Source organism: Branchiostoma belcheri, unplaced genomic scaffold, assembly GCF_001625305.1.
Source record: "Branchiostoma belcheri isolate BF01 breed outbred unplaced genomic scaffold, Haploidv18h27 scaffold44, whole genome shotgun sequence".
Classification (NCBI taxonomy): Eukaryota; Metazoa; Chordata; class Leptocardii; order Amphioxiformes; family Branchiostomatidae; genus Branchiostoma; species Branchiostoma belcheri.
Window position 1 is genome coordinate 308,283 of NW_017804065.1, and position 22,463 is coordinate 330,745.

The window sequence follows — 22,463 nt, forward strand, 5'->3', positions numbered from 1 at the left end:
GGTTCTCGGATTTTTTCAGAAAAAATATGAAGCGACAGGGCGAAAAATAAAAAATTAAAACAGGTCTAGGCATCCATTATAGGCTTAAATGCTACGGAATGAGCCATGAAGTGAACACAAAAGGCTGGGTTAAAATTTAAACATTGAATTTTGAACTTTTAATCAAACCACTGCAATGATAGATGGGAAAACTGTAACAACTAGGAAGAAAAGGACTTTCCTCAACTGTTGGGGGGCAAGACATTGAGCATTTTTTCAGTTGATTCAGGACCAGAATCAATTTTTTTTTTTGCAAATCAGAAAAAAACGAAGAGGCGAATCCGAGAACCAACAAATTAAATTGGTGTGGCCCTATCATGACATATAATAGAGTAGATACAGGTAGTTTGACAAAAAGTTGTGTGAATATGAACAAGAGAAAAGGGGTTGGATAGATTATGAAAACAGAATATATTCATTATCAATATCCTAGATTTTGAAATCTTACCATGTCAGTTTGCTTAGATAAGCAAATGAAAAAAAGTTATATCATGACATGTTCAATTGATTACAGTGTAATTAACTCTAACATTAATCTATAGAAAATGTGATGATGCTATTCATCACAATTTTTATTTCAAGAATTTTCCTAAGTTTCTTTTGAAAAAAAAAAAGAATGGTTTACAAATTGTTAGTAACTTTACTTTTGTTTGCCATCAATTTTCCTCTCTTCTTTAGGCTACAACAATTCCATTTCTTGGTTCACAGATTTTGGAAGAAGTTGATGGAGCATGCAGGCAAGCAACATAAAATTAGAATTAGACACAGATATCCTGTGAAAGGTCGACATGCTACCACACAAGCCACAAAGTCAACATACTAAGCTGGTTAACATTTAAAGCTATGAATCTTTAACTTTTCAAACATTGATAGATGGCAAAACTGTAACAACCAGGAAGACAAAAGCCTTCCTTCAGCTGATGGTGCCAAAATTAGTATTTAGGGTTTAATTCATAGTTTTAGTTTAGTTTTTCAATGTGATATTTAGTTTCTTTTTCATATCAGACATTAACGTTATGTAAAAAAAAGTGGGGAAATTCAAGAACCAAAAATTTAATTGCCTAAAGAAACATGATGATTTTCATCACAATTTTCTCTTCTTTTCACAATTTTAGACAGGTCTTTTCCCGATGTCCCTTTTATAACATGTCCCTGTTTCAACCAAAGCGGTTTAAAAAGTGAAAGTGAGAATATTGCTAAGATGGTTTGCCCCCTGCACGGATGCCTTCAGCCGGGTGACCAAAGGTCCAGTGCATTGTGGGACGTCCTTGATCCAACATGGCGGATTGTTTTGAAAGTGCTGGCGGTAGCTGATCAGTCCGTGCCTCGGGCGGTCCACTTCTGCGCTCAACTTCTGCTCTCTCTAGCAAGTAAGTCAACCATACAACTATCAAACCATATGTAGTTGTTGTGTGCGTATGGGGAGAACATATTCTGAGGGAATGTGAAGGGAGTGCCGGTCAGCAGACGATGTGATTTTCCTCATGCCCATCTTTTTTGAAAGGCCTGGGCAGAGGCGAGTCATCTTCGCGCCGAGGCGCCCCGGCCAAAATCTAGCTTCCCGCGCAATTTCTCATCCTACCGTCAAAATCTGCAACTTTCTGGGAAGTTTTGGGTCTCGGTGTTGTAGGTTTCTGGGGACGTTTGGTGTAGGTTTGTGTGAGATTTCGTTGCTTGCATCGGCGCGGTTTCGCGGTGTGGCGGTGGGGGGTTGGGCCGGGCGTGCAGTGGACCCAGCCGGCCAGCAAGGGATGGGAGCTTCGGCCCAGCGCCTCTCTCCATATGCAGGCGGCGCCTCAACTCCCACTGTCCGCCCAAGATGCAGCAGTGCTAGAATAGCATCTCCTTCTACTTTTAACGTTGACATGTTAGCAGCGATGCCTGGAGGGTTTCTTCATACCGAATCAGGACAAGGACCTTCTTACGGCTTCAGGTCACTCTCTAGCTTACCTCACTCCACACCTTCATCTAACGTTACAGCTCGGTTATCGTAAGAAAACATGAACCAAGCAATTTATCTTCGTCAAAGTAGCTAACCTTACACACTTGCCTTTTTCTTTTCTTTAAGACGCAAAGATATTTAGGAATTTTGCAAGTTTTGGAGAGGTTTGGTAGTCAGTCCGTTTTTTCTTCTTTCGTTCAAATCATGACCCCTCCCCCCTTCGGGACCCCCTGCTTTCCCCCCACCTCTGTCACCGTCTGTATACCTGACACTCTCTATACACACTAGCCTGCTTGTACAGTGCTAGACTTCCAGCTGGCTTGGTGGAATTAATAACGAAAACTTGTGCCAAGAGAGCCCCACCACGAAACACTGCTGGTGTTGGGATGGATACAGTGTGTCACTTAAAAGGTGGATAAACCTTACAATGTATAAATCTAGATGCAAGCAAACAGGAGAGAAAGAAATTAGAAAGAAAAGTGTTAGCTGGCTCCTTGCTGAAAGTGAAAGTTTATATTATGGATGTCACAGTATGAGAGGAAGCGTAACTATCTGAAGAAGGAGAATAACAATTTACACCTAGCAAAATTCCTTCACCTCAAAGGAGAGACTGGTCAGTTGAAAGAATTACATCTATTGCTATTGGTACAAAGATGGATGTTGCTGGTGTGAAGTGTTTTTAGGTGTGAAATACACAGACGTTAGGTAAGCTGAGAATCTCTTTTCTTTGCCACATGGTGAGTATAACTGTACTAATTTTCATTTGAATAGCTATTGTTGTGAATGAAAGTGTGGCTCAGGTTTTATCCAAAGTTTCCTAAACCGTGCGATTTTGCCTGCCCACAACAAAAGGTTCGGAGTGTAGTAGTTGGCGACTGTATACCCAATTTGTCCCTGTTCTGGCCAAGGCGAAGGTATGTGAGAGTAAATTGGGACCAGCGACATTGTAAAAGAAGATTTCCCCCCACATCTGGCACGCGTATTTACTGGACTTGAGATGCCATGAAAAATTCCTGGCCACAGTCAGCACCCCTGCGCTTCAGACACTAATGGCATCTCTCCTATTACCTGGTCCCTAATCTCCATACATGTGGTAGATATCAGAGGAAATAGGATTCTCTTCTCTATGCATCTCCTTGATTTATGCACCCTGGCCCAAGCCCTGTGTATGTGTTTTTGTCAGGGAGTAGAAAGTCCTTTCATTCAGCTATTCAGAACCCAGTGGGCAGTATTTACTGATTTATTTGTATGGAGATTACAGATAGCAGAAGTACAGGCTGCGTAGTTAGTGTAGTGTCCCAGTATATAATTCCCTAACACCTGCCCGTAATACCTCTATATTGCTCGCATGCAAAAACGAATGAATTACAAGGTATTTTTGCCAGCTTAATGTACGCAGTGGGGATTATTTTTGCGTCGGTAATGCCCTGTATTATTAAGTATGGTAAATTTCCGGCCGCGTATTTCGGACTTGATTATTAGGCATGGAGGTTTGCCACGTATGAATGAATGACATTCGCTTTTGTGGGCAAAGTTGGAATCTTGTGCTTTGGAAACAGCAGACTTTCTGAAGACTTACAACACTGTAACAGTTGTCGTAAATTTCAAAGTTGTCGAGTTTTATGGCTGCATTTTCTTTATGGGCAGTGCATTTTATTCCTCAGTGATTTCTATTTTTACTACCTTTTGGCGTCCCAGCCTGTTCGGCCTACGTAGTGGTCAGAGAGAGCGGCTGCAAAATGGATCGTCCAATCTCTACGAAATAAAAATTTCCCACCTATAGAGCTCATTTGCATTCATTTTTATTCCAAGGTATGATTTTCCATTCTGACTTTGGAGATGCCGCGGCAATATTTATAGTTGGATGTAGGACAGCATTAGGCCGGACTATACATAAATCCGTCCGAACGGCCTGGCTGACTAAGCTAAGGGTGCCCACTAGAGTAGCCGACTTATTGGCAGAATGCTTATCAATAAATTAAGATACATATTTCACGGTACATGTATGTGTATGTATGATCCCGGCTGCAACGAGGTGGACATGTATCCCTATTTGGGTGCAGTGGTCATCTATCGTGCCTCAGTCTTCCCTCTAATCCCCCATGTCCCACGGCACTCCATCATGCTTTCATATTCCGAAACATGCCCCGGCGACAAAAATATGATCTATATATTTTACGGCATACATTTTTATGAGGACTGGCCCTTGAATTAGGGTGGTTGTGTTTGGGACTTGCTTTCAATTCGGACCAATTTATGCAATCAGGCGCTGTTCCTGCACTTGTGCAGTCTACAGTCCAAATGATTTTACATGTAGATAGCGCCGATGTTGCCTGGATCTCTCCAAGTAGGCACTTTTATTAGATTCCATCTGCTGTTGTCTTTATCTTAGGCTATAATACATAAAGGGGGCAAAAGCAGTAGGGTTTGACATATGTACAAGATAGAGCTATCTCTTTGAAACTTAAGTTATTGCAGGAGTGGCCAGAACATCCCTGTTTGTCCTTTTTTGTGGTTTATTTTTAATTATTTACACATCGAACAGATGGTCCAAAACACAAGGAGCGCGGTGTTAGTGCCATTTACTTAATCGTCTCCAGAAATTTATAAAATTACGGAAGAAAGCCTTTCTAGGGTATGAATTAATGATGAGGTAGTAAAGCTGGATGTGTTATAATTAAAGTGCAAAGTTATTAATACGGTTCTGTAAGGGAATTTCTTCCCTCCCTAGGGGCTGAATTAAGATGGGGATACAGGGTTGGTGTTTCCAAGCTGACAAATTCATTGCAGAAAATTTTGTTGCATTGATGGACATAACCCTGCATGGGCAAACCGAATTCAGTGGAAAATTAATGTGATGGCCAGATAGGACCTGATTAAGGAACTCCACCTGAATACAAAATGCCGCATCACTTGCAAGTGCTAAAGCTTAAATAGTCTAACTACTTTATGATTGTGTGTGTTTACCATTAGTTTTAGAACTGCCCCAGGCCACTACTCAATATCGGTTTACTGATGTGAAATGAGTTTTGAATACACTCTGGCTGTCCTACGTTTTATTGTAACCAGAACAACGTAGAAAGACACAGATTGCCAGAGGGACTGTAGTCAGTGCTGCTTTTGGTTCAAACTATCAAAGTTCACAGCTTTGAAAGATGTTATTTTCATTCTTATATCTAATAATGCAAGCTTGTATTATGGTTTGGATTCGGTATTTGTATTCATGTGGCCTCTTTGGCTTATTATATTTTTGTTTCAAGCGGAAAGAATTGTACATTTTCTTACCATTTCTATCATTGCAGTTTTGAACTACAGTACTATTTTCACATCTCAGGCAAGCTTGCTTCATGATTTTGATTTATTTGTATTCTTGTGATCTCTGTAGCTCATCCTTATTGCAATTAGAAAGCATTGTACCTTTTGCTTATGATTTGTATCCTCCCATTTTACTGGCCAAACCGTGTCTGATGGAGTCGGACAGTGGCAAAATTGTTTGCTAATGAACTTCACAGACTGGTGGTCAATCCCCCTCCCTCGGCACAGCCCAAGCCTTCTGTTGTTAATTCAAACCAGTCATATTTTCTCTGTGTAATCAGCTCTAATTTATATTTTGTGTCCAGTCCCATAAGACATCTAGGTTTCAAACAGGCCGCTGCAACTGGCCTTCCTCGGGTTTCTCCAGCAAAGTTAGCTCCAAGTTCGCGGTGGGCTCCGGTTGCCAAATCTGAATACCAGCCGCTGATTCATCATGGCACACACAAGTTTTCCCCCCAAGGTATACAGCTTCGACCGGCATCTAATCTCTAGTTAAGAATTATAGAGCATGCATATCACTCTTTTGTAGCCCACCACTACCTTGTAGGTAACATAGCCGTGCAATCAATTGTGCCTGGAGGCCCCCTCCCTTCACTCCTCCTGGACATCTGATATTTCCTCCGCTTGTTTTTCACTGTCATCTTTTGTCTTTACCTCTCCTCACCAGAAAGGCACCACTGTGTCCGTCCCAGAGTGTGGTCATCTATTTTCTGTCCACATCCCAGGACTGTAACTGCAGTCTGCTTTTACAAGTGGACTCCTATCCGATTTGATAGAGGCATCAAATTATAAATATTTCATTGTGATGGAGTACGCTGGGCCCTTATCGTTTTATCTGCATGTGTATTTATGTAATTTCGGCCCTCTGGTTCCCTTCCTTTGCGTTATCTCACATCTTGGCCCGCTGCAGGCACAATATGCAGATTCAAGTCATTTATTTTGCAGTGCTTGACTTTCTTATAGAGTCAATCCAGTATAAACCGTGGGAGAAGATGAGGGAGGAGATAGCTCGGGGAGATTTTCTTGGGTTGTCGTTTCAAGATCCCACCTGATCCAACATATACAATGATAAGTGGGACCTGTTATATCACAGGTATGAAAACATAAACAATAATCAAGCAGGATTAACAGATAGGTTTGACATAGATACAATCACAAGGTAGCAGCGACCTGGAAAGGTATAGATTTGTTGCTTCTCTTGTTAAGATAAGCTTGATAAAATGTCGAACATTGTGCATCTTTCAAGGTTGTTTTTTGATACAAGAGAAGACTTAAGGGGTGAACCTGAGATTTCTTCAAGCTAGGTTTTGAAATATGAAGGAATTTCTTTCAAATTAGAGTTATTAAGATTGTTGCTATTCCCATTTCCAGCCTTCAGGCCAGATATCAACTGGATATAATAGAAACATACATGTAGGAGTCTGGAATACATTAAAACACAGATATTGCAAAAAGTGCAGTACGTAGTGCAATAGTAAAAATTTGTATTTCATACAAAACAAGCTAGTTTTCTTCTGTATCAGTGACTCTGATAAACCAAATATATATGTATGGAATAGTTGCCTCTTTTAATGTTTGGTTTTTGTAATTTTAAACCAGGATGACTTCTTTTATTGGCAAAAAGGATCAAATTGCATAATGAACTTAGAGCCAAGCTTCCAGATGTGAATGATAGTGTGCTGGGTAAAATTGTAATTGTCACACTGAACTAATTCTTTGCAACTCCAAAACTCTTTTAGTCCATCAGCTTCCATTCAGTTACGGTGGATTAGATTTGACATTTTTGTTTTCTTTGAAAAGTGAGAGTTCAGTTTAAGTGGCCAAACCAGACTTTTGATCGACACCACAGAAAAATGTGAAGACTGAAGAGAATCTGGGAGACTGCTGTGATAATTATGTTAACTTTGATCCTCTGTGTTTACCACAAAACAAACAGGAGCGAAAGCAAACAGCCTTCTACTTGGGAGGACCGTGAAATCACCCCATTCAGGGGAGCCACCAGGAACTTCACCCTTTGGAAACTTGTACCTGTGAGAGAGTGCTGGCTGGTGCCCCACCCCTAGCACGGTTCCCACGGGACCTGTTGGTGCTACTACCTCTGTAATCAAGATGTTACCCTGGGTCAAATGGGGAATTTCCTGGTTTTTATAGCCTTATAAGCTGGTGTTTGAACAGGTCAAACCACAACATGGTCTCTCCGAGTCCATAGCGCAGGGAGTAGAGGCACGGCCACAGTGGGCTGTTTCAAGTCCACCAACACATATGTTTTCCATTCTTCCCTCCAGATAATATGGGCCTGTCAGACGGTTCCACTCCGGCAACTTCAGCGCCAACAATACAGCTTTGTCAATGTCCGAAGCCTTCCCTGGCCAGTCTGGGTGATGGGCCATGTAGCTTCCCTCATATCGTGTAAGTGGTGCTTCCATCAGCGAAGCATCCGGGCGACAGTCAAGTTTTTATCTATTGGTGACTCACTCCAGCAGAGCTTATTAATAAGCAATTAAGTGTGATTATTACATCTAATGTTGTGTATTAAGGAGTGCGAGAGATTGGATATCACTATGTTATTTGTCAGGAAAAATTCCCCAAGGTAACACCACAACGGATAGGAAAATCTGAATCCGCTGTTAGTTATGTTTCTATCGAACCTTTGGTTTGTTTATTACCTGGTTACCATTGAGTGACAGGGAATTTGTTGAGGAATACCAAGGCTGTATCGCATCTTTCATGTCAGACATTGTGGATGAATAGGAAAAACGTAGTCTGTCGTGTGTTGTGTTGCCTGTAATTGGTCCTTAGCTGGCCAGCTCTGTAAATTGGGCTTGCTTTTCCCTCATCAATCTTGAGACTCTATTGTCATTGCAGATTTTCTCACACAGGACACCAAAAGCAGCGCCATGGCCGTTCTTAAGATGGTAATTCCTCTTCAAGGCTTACCTAGACGATGGGTCAAGTTGTGAAGGGATAAAAAAATTTTTAGAGGGAGCCGCCAGGATCCCCAGAAAGATGAACTTGAAGAGAAGTGGCAGGACATTAAACTAATTTGTCTGGGTAAAATGAATCATATTTCTCCTGCTGGCTGTTGGATAGACCGGTTCCTTTCACACACGTAGCATTGAACACAGAAATATAATGCAAAAGGCAGAAACTTTTTAGATCCGTCCCATTCACTTCTGAAGGTCCTGTCAAGCGTTTTGTTACAGGCCTTTTGTCCGGTCGGTAGAAGCATAATGTCCACTTCGTGTTCTCTTCAGTGTCCTCCCAGTGACCACGAGGCTCAAGCAGTGTGAGAGTGTCGAAAGCGTCCTTTCCCATTCTGCTGCCGAAAAGCACCTTTCAGTCTCCAGCCAAGGTTGTTGGGTATTTGTCAAGCTAACGCATGGCATGAAACAGGGCTGGGATTGGTCAACTCTGCTGATCTTCAGGAAGCCAGTGAATGCCAATCTGCATATCGTACTATGATAGGATGTTTGGTTAATCAGTATAACTGTTATTATGAGTAGTGGAATTTACATGTTAATATCAGAACCTTAAAAAAGGCTGCAGCTGGCATGGTAGTCATTGTCTCTGTTTCATGCAGATCTGTCCTTTCTCAGCTCTGTGCTGCTGGTTTACTCTGTAATTTTCTGTCTCCCCATCAATCTCACCCAGCCACAAAATCCAGCCTGTTGTCCAGAACTTGTCTCAATCTGGTTTAGAACTTGGACTTTCCAGGAAATTTGGAAAGTTTGAAGCCCCAGGTTGAGATAAATGAGTGGCTTGGTGTGTTGGTAAGACCAAAGAGTTGAATCGAAGTTTCTGCAAGCTATCTGTCAAAGTGAAAAAAATTGAGCTGGAAATCTCAGGTTTTAACAGATCAGGCTGTTTTTCCCACAGCAACTTCCAAGGGTTGTCTGGACAAGTTGTGTTGCTACGCTGATAGGAAGGAAGAGATATCAAGCATTAGAGTGGAGGGAATCACTTGCAGAGGAGATGTAAAGGGGGGAGAATGTCATGGGTATTTGAGCACAAACTCCCAGTGTATGTCTGCACATATGGGTAAACTAAATAATGGGGTCGTCTGCTGGGTGGACGCTGCCAGTGTACGTGTTACGGTTGAATTGCTGTGGAACGGAAAGCACCCCACCATCCATTCTACAGGCTCTCCCGGCCGCAGCAGAAATTGCATAATGATTTGTGTCTCCCCTGGTCGTTTGACAAATCCAGCCGTTTCGGGGGGAAGATGTGGCGTCAACAGAAGCTTCCATCTCGCCAGCAACAATTTGGGACGACGGAGGGAGGAAATGGGGCGGGGAGGGAGGAAATCAGTCGGTCGTACGCCCAGGCAGGTTCTCCACCGCAACTTTCCCTTACCTGGTAGGGATGCTTACAGGAAAGGAAACGGAAGGGGTAGATTGTATTGGAGAAATGCTGGTCTCTACCACACTCCAGTGGGTTGCTGGAAAATAGTAGTACTAGTAGTAGAAATTGGCTGTAACTTTCTCTTACTTGGTTGCAGGGCTGGAAGTAGTTTTTGGTCTGCACTTTAGTACACCCATGGTATAAATCCTGTGGCAAAAAGTGTGTTGGTTTACAGTATAAGTGGCAAGAGAGACTGTTTGGTCATAGATTCTGTTGGGGAGGTAAGGTTCTGAAGTTTGTGGAGCTATGCATGGTCGTTTCTCCCCCTCCCCTCAGAGTTGTGATGGCAGACATGGCGACTAGGGCTGCGTACCTGATACCTGTATCTGTACTGGGGAAATTATCTATGTAGATACAGGTCCAAACCGGAACCTCTGGTATATCTGTACCTGAGCAAAATAAATCCACTAGTGGATACTGATTTTATACTCAAGATGGGTAAATTGCATCTCAAAGATGACAACTTGAAAATCAGGAAAAGTTGTAAGTACATGTACTTTTGGTTTTAGATTAGAAGATATGAACCTTCATACAAAGACAACCATTTATAACTAAAAAGCATGTTTGGCTACAAGTATAACTTACGGATGACTGGTCAAACTTGTTTAGACATCCGCATCTGTACCAACCCCTGTATCTGTTCCTAAAATTTATATAAATTTACAACAAATTATCACGATTTACAGGATATAACGGTGAAGTACTCCCTCCTTTCTCCCCTGATCATCTTCTCTCCTGTGTCCTCATCATCCTGACTGTCAGTCATCGTTATGTTCTGCACTGATGACAAGCTCCGATACAATGAGGCAGTCTGCATGCACAGAGCCAAAACCACTGTCTCCTTGGTGGCGTTCAACCATGTTGGATTTGGGTAAAACCCCACGGAGGATGTGCCTCTGTAGGCCGAGTGCTCGGCTCATTATTCTAGCAGCCGGCAATCCCGGGATTTGGTGAATCTGCGTTTTGCTTGTTAGTTATCCCCCGCTTGTCGGAGTGTTTCTATTCCCAGGAAAGACACAAACAATGACGAATGCTGGTTTGGCCTCCCAATTATGATCGCCTCTGCCTCAGGCCAGTGTAGGTTCCTTGCATTTTCCTCCTTAACAGGGGGAGGTGCGATTTTTACTGCATGCAATTAAGGAAATGGCCGATAACGACCCGGGAAGGTCTCCTTTCCTACAATCAAGGGAATCATTAAAAGCCTGAGTCCATCTGTAGAGATAAAAGCTTTGGCGTGAGTTTTGCTTGCCCTACTGCTTTTATTACTCTCCCCAAGGTTAACTTGTCCCTCCTACCTTGGAAATGACATTGTACCAATTATCCCATAATCTCACTAGAAAGGAGGGATTGTTCTTCGTGGTGAACTTGCCCGGGAAGAACTAGGCAGGGGTTCCACCACGAGTAGGGAAGAAAGTGTCTGCCTTCCTCATTTGAATATGAACAGGGGTATTTTCCCCCATAAATTGCAGTAATTATTCTGGGTGAATGGAACCCCCGCCTGCGTGTGTGTTGCTGGAAAGCGATGTGGACACGGCCGGGGAGAAATCACGGCACCGGGGGAAGCCATTTGCCAGTAATCTCTGGCCGTATTTAGCGAGAGTTCCTCGGGCCTGCCGTACATGTAAAACCCTGCAGTGGACATCTGCTTTGTGTACAGGAATGTTGTGATTTTTTTCCCCGGGCTGCAGCGGCATCTTGAAGTGTCGTGCTAAGTTGTGAGAAGGTGACTAACTCTATCAGGTAGGCATTGCTTGGTGACGTTTGAAGGTTATCAACGGTTTCTTTATTTCTGAGCAAGAGTGTCCAACAGTTGTAGTCGGTACCAGTATACTGAATTGAAGTGGAAACTTGTGAAGAATTGTAGCAAAACAATTTTTAGCAGTTCAGATTACATACAGTATATACTAGTTTATTGTCAAATATATATATATGTATATATATAAGTTGACATTAAGACTTTCGTTTGAAGGTTTGAAGACTTCTTCCCTTCCCAACATTGATCTTAAAGTAATACATAGTTGCTCCCCTCTCTGAAAGCTTTCTTCACATTTCCTTCAAAATGTTCCTATATCACTAACATTCCTGGGAGTAATGATTAAAAGTAGTATATTTATCTTACAGACCACCCAACCCTCTCTTCTGTCTGGCCCTATACGTGCCGTAGGCTATTGTTGGGGACTGAAAAGACCTATTATGCCTGGCATTGACCAACCAAAATAGCAACGGATACCACTCTTTTGTGATGGACTTCACCAAAATCATTTTGCCCGTCGAGTCTCACGTGAAATTCCATGGCAGTGTAAAAATGGACAGCCTAGGAAGAAGATGAAACTATGATATATGAAAAGAAAATTACATGGAAGATGATATATACTGTATAGTTCAAGAGAGTTCATATTTCTTGAAAAAATGTGTGTACAGCATGTACATAACTCTGGAGTCATACATGTTAAATGCAGTATGATACATGCAGAGCAACATGCATGGCATGGCAACATTCATTTTCGAAGCTTGCTGGGGGTTATGATAAAGTGTAAACAATGTTGCTCTTACGTAACACTTAACAAACAGTTCATACAACAATGCTTTGAAGTTTCATTAGTGCTCAATAGTTTTAGCCCTGAAAGGCCATGTCATAACATATGGTGAAATATTATGATTTGTTCCTATTGTCTTTTTTCTTAAATGAATGTTTGTATACATCTGGCAAGTAGGTTGGAAACAAGTCATGAAAGTTAATTTTCAAAATATGTCATTAATTAGTTACATGTTGTCTTGCATGATAATATGCAAGTACATTCTTCATTGAAAATAAATTAGTTTTACTGGGGAGTTTCAACACTTGGTACTAACTTCGGTTTGTTTTGTACATGTTATAGTCCAGCCTATACATTTAGAGGTGAGACTTACATTTGTGTGTCTTTACCAGGAAGTTAAAGTGTATACGTGTTGGCTATCAGTGGCTATAATCTGTTCACTGTTATACAATGTGTATATTTATAGGAAGGATCAGCCTTTCACATGCTGAAGGCTATTTACATAACAACAATATGTTGATAGTGGCCTGATATTAACAATATTGTCTTGTCAGTTCTGGTGTTAGCAGGCTTACCTGACCACTGTCATTCAGGAGTAATACCCAGAGGACACGACAGTGTAAACTTTGTTTCTTTGACTCTGGAGAAGAAAAAATAAACAGAGGGATTGGGACTCCAGGCCAAGGTAGTGTGTGGTGTGGTTTGGTCACGATTTCCGTCTGAAAACAGTCACAGAAAACGTGCTTGCATTTCTGCGACCTGAAAAAGGAGTTATAGTTCATTGCAAATCTTAATACACAGAAATCTGAATTACAAGCTGGTGAGTAAAGGTTGGTATTGTACCTGCCAGTCACTGAAAAATGAAAATGTAGAAATGTTGTTTTAAGTGTAGATATACATGTAGCTGTTTCAGTTTACCTCATACAATATGGTCAGGGTCATTTAAGTTTACAGTCTAATGATAGATAAATTACAAATGCTGAAAGACAACTTATGTCAAGAATGTGTCCTACTGTCTGTCATATTACCCTAAGGGCTCTTCCAATAACTACTAACTCCACAAATGGCCTGCGGTCTGGATTGTGGTTCCACAATGCTAGATATAATGTGTGCAGGTGCACTAGGTGTGTCAGATTGACATAGGTCAACAAGACGTCTAATCCCAGATGTACACGGTCAAAAAAGTAACTTTTTTCTAGATTTTCCTTTCAGAAGCTAAGTAAAATAGAACTCTGAAACTTCTGTTTTTTGTTGTTGTTTGTTTACACCTTTGTCTCCAGGTGGTATAATTGGCTTTAATTGTGTGATTTAAGTACAATTTGGTGAAGTCAGGAATGATCATTCCAAGTGGTTAAGTATGGATGTATACTGGCCTCACGCCATATCGTCTTTTAATTATGTTGACAATAATGACTGTACTGGTCCAAAATCTTATCCTTCTATTACTTCTGGCGTGTGTACTTCTGCAAAACTGCAAAAATATATGACAGGTTGAAAGCAGTGCTAGAAATCATAGCTTGCTGGTCAAATATTGTATAAACAGAAAGTGAATCCAAATTGCAATATAAAAGCCAGTAAAACTGTTGCTACTAAAGGGATCTCACAGCTAACCTGTACCTCTTTCATAACATTGTTCCATACATCTCAAACTGGAGTAGCTATATTGCATCAGAATTTATCATGTATACTGTGTGTATCGTAAACGGCAGGCAAGTTTCAGTATCCTGCAGTTAAAACAGTGCATCAGATTGGAGGAGAAATAGAAAATGGTGTTCTCAGGTTTCATGGGTATACTATATCTTTAGGGTCTGGTAACATTTGTTGTACAATTGTAGGCAGTGTATTCTTTGATAGTCACACATGTATCATACAAAATTCAGCTGTCTTGTTATGGAAAAGGCTGTCGTCTTAGATCCTTGTCACAGCCTGCGTGTACAATATAACAATTGTACTACAAATGTGACTGCCACAAGGTCTCCTGAATGTCTTGTGAGACAGTTTAACTGATTCTGTTGGTTATTTTTTAGGTCATATTTTCTGACGTGTGATGTAGGTGTGTGACTCCATTTGTCCTAGTTACATACATTTTCACAGTGCTTGTTTCCCTGTGCCAGAACTACCCAGCATCCATCCCTCTGCCAACCTGGAAAGGGTTGTTTACTCCTGTCATTTAAGGGCTTGTTAATTGTCAGCTTCAATTCTACATGTGCCTGAGCAATGTGGAGCAGGCAGAGTGACGATCCCTGTCTCTTTTGGATGACAGATCTCAGTCCAGAAATGTCAGTTCGGCCTGACAAGCGAGGCCTCACAACTGCACCCAGGTTGGCGTTTAGCGGGTCCTTGTGTGTAGTGGAGTGGTGTTGCTTGATTGTGATTTGCTGGCTTTGCTGGCTGTCTAGCCTCAGCCCTGTTCAGTTGAATTACGGAGTCCATCCATCTTCTGCCCCTCTAACAAGCAGGAAGGATCGGCAGAGCTAGGCAGTTTTCTCCCAGTCCCTTTGATTTCTCTCCTCGCTAAGGGTATCTGATTACATCCGAAATATGTCATCTATTAATTTAGCTGAAGTGCCTTATCAGGATTAGATAGGACAGAGCTTTATTGGTGGGCCTGGCCTGGCTGGCTAGCCTTCACTTCCAGATGTGGTGGAAAGTCTACCCTGTGTTTGATCCGCCTCCTCTCTCTCTTCTCTCTCTCTCAAGGCCATTGCGAGCAAACAACCAAATGTCTCGGGCTGCTGTTGTTCTGGTAATGGCATCTCTACAGCGTACTAAGTCTGTCAGGGCCTAACTGACAGAATCATTCTGATGGGCCAGCCATTGGTTATGGCGTAATAGCCAAGCAAATCTATCTGAAATCACCGGCACCGGAACATTTATTGACTGCCAGCCATGTACAACTTACAGAGACAGCTATCGACTCTTTACAAAATAATGAGAAAATATCGGCATCGGGGGTCTCCATGTGGAAAGAACGGCATCTGCAGACACTTTTTTCCATAGAAGTATGTTTGCACTTTTATTGCCGTCACTTTTTCCCAATATTTTTGTCGTTTCCATAACTGTGCATTTCGATCTCCCGTTGGTAACAAGTCCGTCATGGCGGTGGGCTCAAAGGAAATCAACATTTTTGGTCAAGCCTTAAATATTTAAGACCTCTAAAAGATTGCGCGTCCTTGTTTCTTTTCATGCCACCTTGCCCTTGTGATGTATGGATTTTCCACGAGTCCAACGTCAACCAATAGATAAACGATGCAGACCATCACGACATTGCTAAGCAGGGCGAACGTTGCGCCTCTCCTTGTAGTAGAAAGCTTTTGAAAATCCAACCAACCACCACGTGGTGACCCCACCGTGACCTGAAAACTTACCTTCTCACCCAGGTCAGCGTCTTATCTGCCCCTATTGTCAAGTTGAATATCATGGGCAGGGGTGTCGGTTCAAGAGGGCACTGTTCGGGCCAGGAGTTCCGCAAATAGTAACAAGTGGAGGAAATTGTCGGTCAGGGGGTTATGTTTATGTTGTAGTGACCTTAGAGGTATGAGAGCCGCCCCAAGGCTGAATATGTGTCAGAACAAGGGGGTTAGGGGGTTCACTAGAGGTCACAGACTCCTGGTTGACCCCTTTACCTGGTTGGGTTGATACTGGCCAAGCCTGAGTGAGGTAAAACAGGCAGGCAGGGGCCATTCCTCTGGTTTGTCCATGGATAGGGTGAAGTGAAATGTCTGGTCCACGTTTCAAGAGCTACAGAAATGAAGGAAGAAGGGATTGCCAAAACAGTACTTGTTTGCAGGCTTAGTGGTGGTGAGAGATTAGTGTTTTTCCCTGACTTTCTGGTGGGACACCCTGGCACTTTGGTAGTTTCTCTACACTGAGGCCAAACTTGCAGGTAGGATATTTGGCAGTTACTTTTGTCACTTCCAGGCTTTCTTATGGTGTTTTCCCTCTGTTAAGTAAGATGAGAGGTGATCCTTGGATTGATGTAATCAATGTTTTTTAATTTGACATTTGACCCCAACAGTCATTTGTTTTAGTTCTACTGACATCCTTGATGTCCTCGTTCAAGTTTCAGGATTCAAGGTTAGTTTTACTACTTCTACTAAGTTCTAGAGCTTTTGAGGTAAAGCTTTCTCCAAAACTAAGAATAAACAAATCCTTGAAAAAGTTTGAGAGAATATTTATCAGAAAGAAGTAATTTTAAGAAAAAGCTTCTCCATAACAGCTACCTGACAGATCCTCAGCACATGCATAATGGCTACTTATCATTTGGGAAACAGCTCAAGAATCTTCCATTCAAGACAGACCTACTGTTAGGCCACTTCTCATAAAGATGAGAAAAGGTGTTAAAGATGTACTTCTCTTCAATGGAGGGGGTGGGTTAACATTATCTCCTAAAGCACCCAATAAAAGCCAATATCTAGAGGGTGGAGCACAGTAAAGCTGTTTTAGAAAGAGGTGTGAAGAAGCACTATTTATCCCTCCTCCTCTATAGGGGGGCTATTAGCATTGGGCATTGTCATTCTCAATAACCTAGCAATGAGGTCAGGCTTCGTATGATAAACAGTGAACCTCCTTATGGCTGTCATGAACCTCCTTGCCCTTTAGAATGCTATTGCTGAGATTTGTGTGACCGGTGGAGGGTTGGGTGTAGAAGGACTAAGACAATCTTAGAATTTAGATATTTTTAAAACCATGTTTATTTCAGCTTGTTTTTGTAGTGAAATCAGAACAATGACTGAATGAGGGAATCCAATATGAAATATAGGTTGATGACTGAAGGTGAAATAGTCGATGAAGTTTAATTGTCCATTTTTTCTTGAAATCAGTTTGTATTGGATATTGATTGTATAGCATTCTTATGTGTTTCAAATTCAAATTGTTACCTAGCTATGTTTTTGTTTGATGAGAAAAACAATTACCTACATGATGCAAGTCCTGTGTATACAATTCATAATACTATAAAACTCAGTTTATCAACTGTTATAAAACTCAGTCTGTTGTCTATTATAAGACTCTCAAAATATTCTACCTGGATGTCTTAACCTTAATCAATGCAGTATAAAACTCAATTTGTTAACTACCTATTATATAACTACATGTATTCTAAAACCCAGTTTGTTATCAACAGTATTATAGTTCAGTCTGGCCGTGTCCCTTCTATGACACCTGTCTAAAGATTGGGATTTTGCCAGGTTAGGGACAGCCTGGACATGGAGAGATCCCCTTGTGCATTCTAAGTGCATGCTTCAGGCATTTAGGTCTTTGTAAGAAACCTGCTTGAGCTGGGTCGGATTAGCTGATCGATGTACGAGATGAAAGTTGTATAAGCTGGGAGCCCGTTGTACCCAACAAGAAACATATTTTGGGAAGTCATAACTTTATCTGCAGTATTGCTAGTTGCATATCAATACACAAGCACAAGTTGCTGTATAAACATTGTATTTTATATACATATAAGTTATGCTTGAGGCAAACAAATTCAGTTTAATGATGTTACATTGATGAAGGTTAGACACCCAAAAGAAATAAAAAATAAGTGACATTTATAGACAAACTGATCTTTAATCAATTAATTCATGATATAATCGTTAATTCCTTATACATAGACAAATGTTTATTAAGTAATTAACTAACCCTATAATTCTTAATTCCTTATGCATAGACAAAAGGTGGAGGCAAATGTCAAAAACCTTAATGTTAGATTTCAATGAAAGATATGTGTGAAAGATTTTAGGTTATTGTTACGGTAAATAACTCTCTAACATGTATTTGAATTATTTGAAGCTTTAAATTTAACACCTAGAATGTGAAATTGAGCCCTAACCAGATTATACAATTGCAAAATGTGGAAAGGTCTTCGCCTGACTTGACTGAGTATAAAATTTTGGGTCTGTGTTAGACCTGATGTCCCGAGTATCGATTAAATTCTTGGGCAGCGATTGCTTTCTTATCCTATTATTAATGATTAACATGCCTTGATTTAGTCCCTGTCCCAGTAGAGCACTGGTTTTTCCAATAATGACAGCATAGAATACTTCCTGGAATATCTCCTGACTAGGGCTCAGTACCTGTACCTGTACTCACTAAAATTATTTAGGTACAGGCCCAGACCTGAACATCCTATGTTCCTGTACCTGAAAAAAATAAACCACTAGTGGACACAATTTTTTTTACTCTAAAGATATGTTAATTGCATCTCAATGATGACAATTTTTACAACTTATCTCATGAAAATCAGGATAACTTGTTAAGAGAGGCAAGCCCTCCAATTGACACAAATGTTACATTAAGAATCCTGTTCATTTGTGATGACCTGTCCACATACTGTAGACCAGATTTCATTGGTCCCCCAAGTGGTCTTCTTGGCCAGCTGTGACTGCATACATGTATATAAAGTAAGGTTATATTGTAGTATTTATAAAAAGATTAGGATTAGATTATTTTTAGTCTGAAGAGTAATACACGTATATTATGACAGTTATACTTATAGATATTGCAACTGTATCTTTTATCAAATACCCAGAAGTAGAATACTACATATTAACTGTGTCTTTATATCTAGAATCAATATGAACAGAATGACCACTTGTTTGTTCCCATTGTTTTTCAAATTCAAGGGATCTTGAAAGATCGTTCTTGTCCAAATGTTCCGTTTGTCGCAGTATGCCTAACTCATAGGTAAACTGCAAGACCTTGACCACGGCTGTAATAGGCTCTTGCTTACTTTGATAATAAACTTGGCCAAAAGTATTTGTCCCCTGCTGGCCAGTTAAATTGCTTCCCTCCCCAAATCAGCTTCCTGCTAATCTCCCAGATTATCCAAATTTATCCATTATTACATTTTCAGCTTCCTTAATGGAAAACACATTTGGAAGTGTGGCAGTAGAGTATGTTGCGTGCGAAATGCTGGCCTGTTCATGTAGGGATTTAGTCCATGGAATTTTACCTCTTGGTCTACATTTCAGCCCTGATACACAAGCAGATATATAAAGGTATCAAACTTGATGAGAAATCACGGAAAATGAAGTTTCAATCTTAAGCTGTATAAATCTTAATTCCAGCAGTATCAGAATGTCATTTGGAAATATAAAATTGTTAAAAAGATGTTAATATTATATGCTAAAAAAAGGCCTAAATGCGAGAAATTCCACCAATGATTGTAAAACATATCCTCATCCCACAGTACTAGTACATAGTGTTTTTTGAGGTAGATTAGTCTCATGTTTGTTGTTACCTATTTGTAAAGATGCCAGACGTTTTACCTTGTACAATTATTGTACATTAAAGTTAATTATGTAGTATTTTTTGTATGATTTTCTATGACAGTGTGTGAGAGCAGCTATTCTGTCTATGATATATTGCAAAGGTTTCACCGTATCAGGGCATGTATAAATGTAGCTACCAGCAATCTTGTGCTCTCCTGCGAAAATATTATGATACCATCATACTCTGTTAAACGACAAACAGAGTTGGCTTGGCCATATCAGAAACAGGAATCGTTTGAGATTACTTTCAACACCCAGAGCCGGCCCAACTGCCAAAGTGACTGGCCTTATCAGATGCACAAATTTTTCATGAGGCATAATTTGCTCTCTTCCGATTCGCTGATAGTGTTTTAATCTTGTTTTTGAAGCACTCGGACAAATTTAGGTCACTATATTGGACAAGACTGATAAGCTAGGGGCTTGCCTAGGCATTGTTCAGGAGATGAAATCGTAGAATCATTAGACTTATGTCTGTGTTTCAAAAGGGTTAGTAATGGACCAAATTGCTATTTTCCCATTGTTTTTTCATCCTATTGTGTATACTAAAAATACATGCTGTATTTCGTTCACATGTCACCCTCCTTGATTGATGTATTGTTTATACATGTCATTACATTTTTCTTCAGTACATTTAGTCTATAGTTACAGATATATGACATGAGGGCATGTTATCACAGATGTACATTTGAAATTGATGTATGAAAAATAGTTGGAACAAAGATTATAATGGTTTAGTTTGCTAAATTCTATCAACTGCTAGCAGCTGTGTATAGTGGGGGGTATATGTTAGTTTTAGGCCAAACAATCGGCACTTAAAAACCTGTCCTCCCACTTTCTCCACCATGAATGCCTGCCCTTGCATCTGTGATGCAAACCCTTCGATTCTGTCCAGCTCCCAGACTTGGATGGTGAGAAAAAGTAGCCACCATTTTTCACCCTTTGAAAGACAGCATTCCTGTAGGCCATTGAGGCTGTGTTTAGGTTGATCACCGTCAATGTCTTTTCAACCGATCTCGCGGAGGACCATTCATCCTTGTTTCGAGGGTGCCAATGTCCTTTTCATTTTCAATTGAAAAAAATGATCCTGTTTGGGGCGACAATCGTAAGAACAATGCCTTTATCCTTGTCGTGAATTTAAAAAGAATTCCCCTCGGTATTTTATTGTGCGGATGTGAGCTGTTAGGCTTTATTGGCTGTGGCACGTCTACCGTTAGCGAACTGCTTCCTCTTCTTTCACAGCACTGTTTCGCTCTTCATACCGGCAAAATGCAGGGAAGGGAGTGACCTTTTCCCGGTTGCTCTCTGGACAGTGATATACACAGTGCATCTGGGCTATACTGATTTATAGAGGGAGTACTCATAAATTGTTGCACGGAGGGATAAATGTGTGAATTACTGGGTTTGCCGGTGTAGCCAGCCCGCACTTAAGGACCAAGATGTCCACGCATGTGTGTCCCGCTTTGATACGGGGTGTTTTATCTGACACTGTCACAAGGCTTACCCTAATCGGCAGGGGAGTGAAGTTGTAGTAAGAAACATGAAAGTGTGGACGGAAGTGACAAGCAAGATATGCCCCTCTCCTTTCAAGTGACAGTTGACAAGGGTGCTGTAAGCCGGCATGGCGTGCAACAAGCAGGCTCCCTCCCTCCCGGCTACTGACGATAAAAATTTGATGTTTCCGTATTTTAGTATTATCACAACCTCTTGCCTTGACAGGGAGATTTAAAAGGAGATGAATTACTGGAGTGGAGGGCATATCGCAGACTCTCCCCTCCATTTCCCTTCCTTCCTGCAAGGCAAATGCATCGGCTCTTCCCCCATGATCCATACAATTCTTTATCTCCTGTCTCTTGCCCAGGCTTTTTTCCAGACGACCAGATTCTTTCAACAACCGCAATGGGGGCTATTGCACCAGCTCTACTCAGCTGGCTGGGGGGGAGAGAGAGGGATCCCTCAACTTGTGCAGGCTGTTTACATACGGATGACCCCTGACCCTACCCCTGCTGTATGGTGGAGGTGGTGTAGTGGTTGGTCAGACTGTCCCCTTCTCTCTTCTCCTCACTGTTGTAGTTAGCAAGGGGAAAAAGAGACACCACCAGATGCCCTGATTTACTCCAGTTTTCCTGGCAGGGCTGTGATCAGCTCTTGTGGGACTAGCGATGGCTTCCTTACTACCTCCCTGTGGAGAGAGGGCTTTGTATACATGAAAGTGGCTGACATGTGTGAATGGGTGTGCAGTAGTATGCAGTAGGACTCCTGGTTTGGGTAAGTTGTGAAATTTACTAGGCATTATATTTGATACGGCCATCTGCGCTGTGTTCAGCCAATGGTTCCTGAGCACTCGATGCAGCACGGTTGGTAATAGGCAGAGCAACATGTAGCCAGTTTTGCGGGCAACATGGCATTGCTTGCTCACAGTTGACCTCTCACCTCAGCAGGCACAATGGGCAGTGTTTGTGTAGTGTAGCCGAGTTTCGGGTCATGGATATCTGTCTGGTCCGCTCTTGTATGCGCTGGACGCTCCTCGAGAGCGCATCTTTCCTTGTTGTCTCCGCATTATGAATGATTTATACCTGGCCGATAAAAACGTTGATAAAACAGGACAGTGGCGGGGGTCTACTGTGAATCGGGAATGTGAGGGGCGTCTCAATGCGTGCAATTTATTTCATGGCAAACCGCACACCGTGCCAGCACAGGAAGAAATTTCCTAAGAAATGGCAATTTTATGGGTGCTTTCATATTGTCAGTCAACAGATAATCATCCAAGATTGGGGCAGTTCATTCTGTTTCTGCCGGGCCTGATGCCACCTGGTAATAACACTACATCCTCTGGATTGAAATTTGCCCTGTCCTGTTGTTACTGCATGGGTACTGAAATATTACAGAGGCACTAAATTACAACAGTGACATGTTAATACGAGTTATTTGTGCGTCGGTAGATTGTGTTTTGGTATTCATACAGACGGG

At 41.4% G+C, this 22,463-nt stretch overlaps 1 protein-coding gene and 1 pseudogene across 1 annotated transcript in view; both read left to right on the forward strand.

The window, feature by feature from the left end:
- Window positions 1–1,240: 1,240 nt before the first annotated feature.
- LOC109478407 lies at window positions 1,241–10,747 on the forward strand (annotated as a pseudogene).
- LOC109478408 (fidgetin-like protein 1) overlaps window positions 1,298–22,463 on the forward strand; it is a 98,452-nt gene continuing 77,286 nt past the window's right edge. The window contains exon 1 of the mRNA XM_019779936.1: window positions 1,298–1,409. The gene's annotated coding sequence lies outside the window, so the exon portion shown is untranslated. The remainder of the gene's footprint in view (window positions 1,410–22,463) is intronic.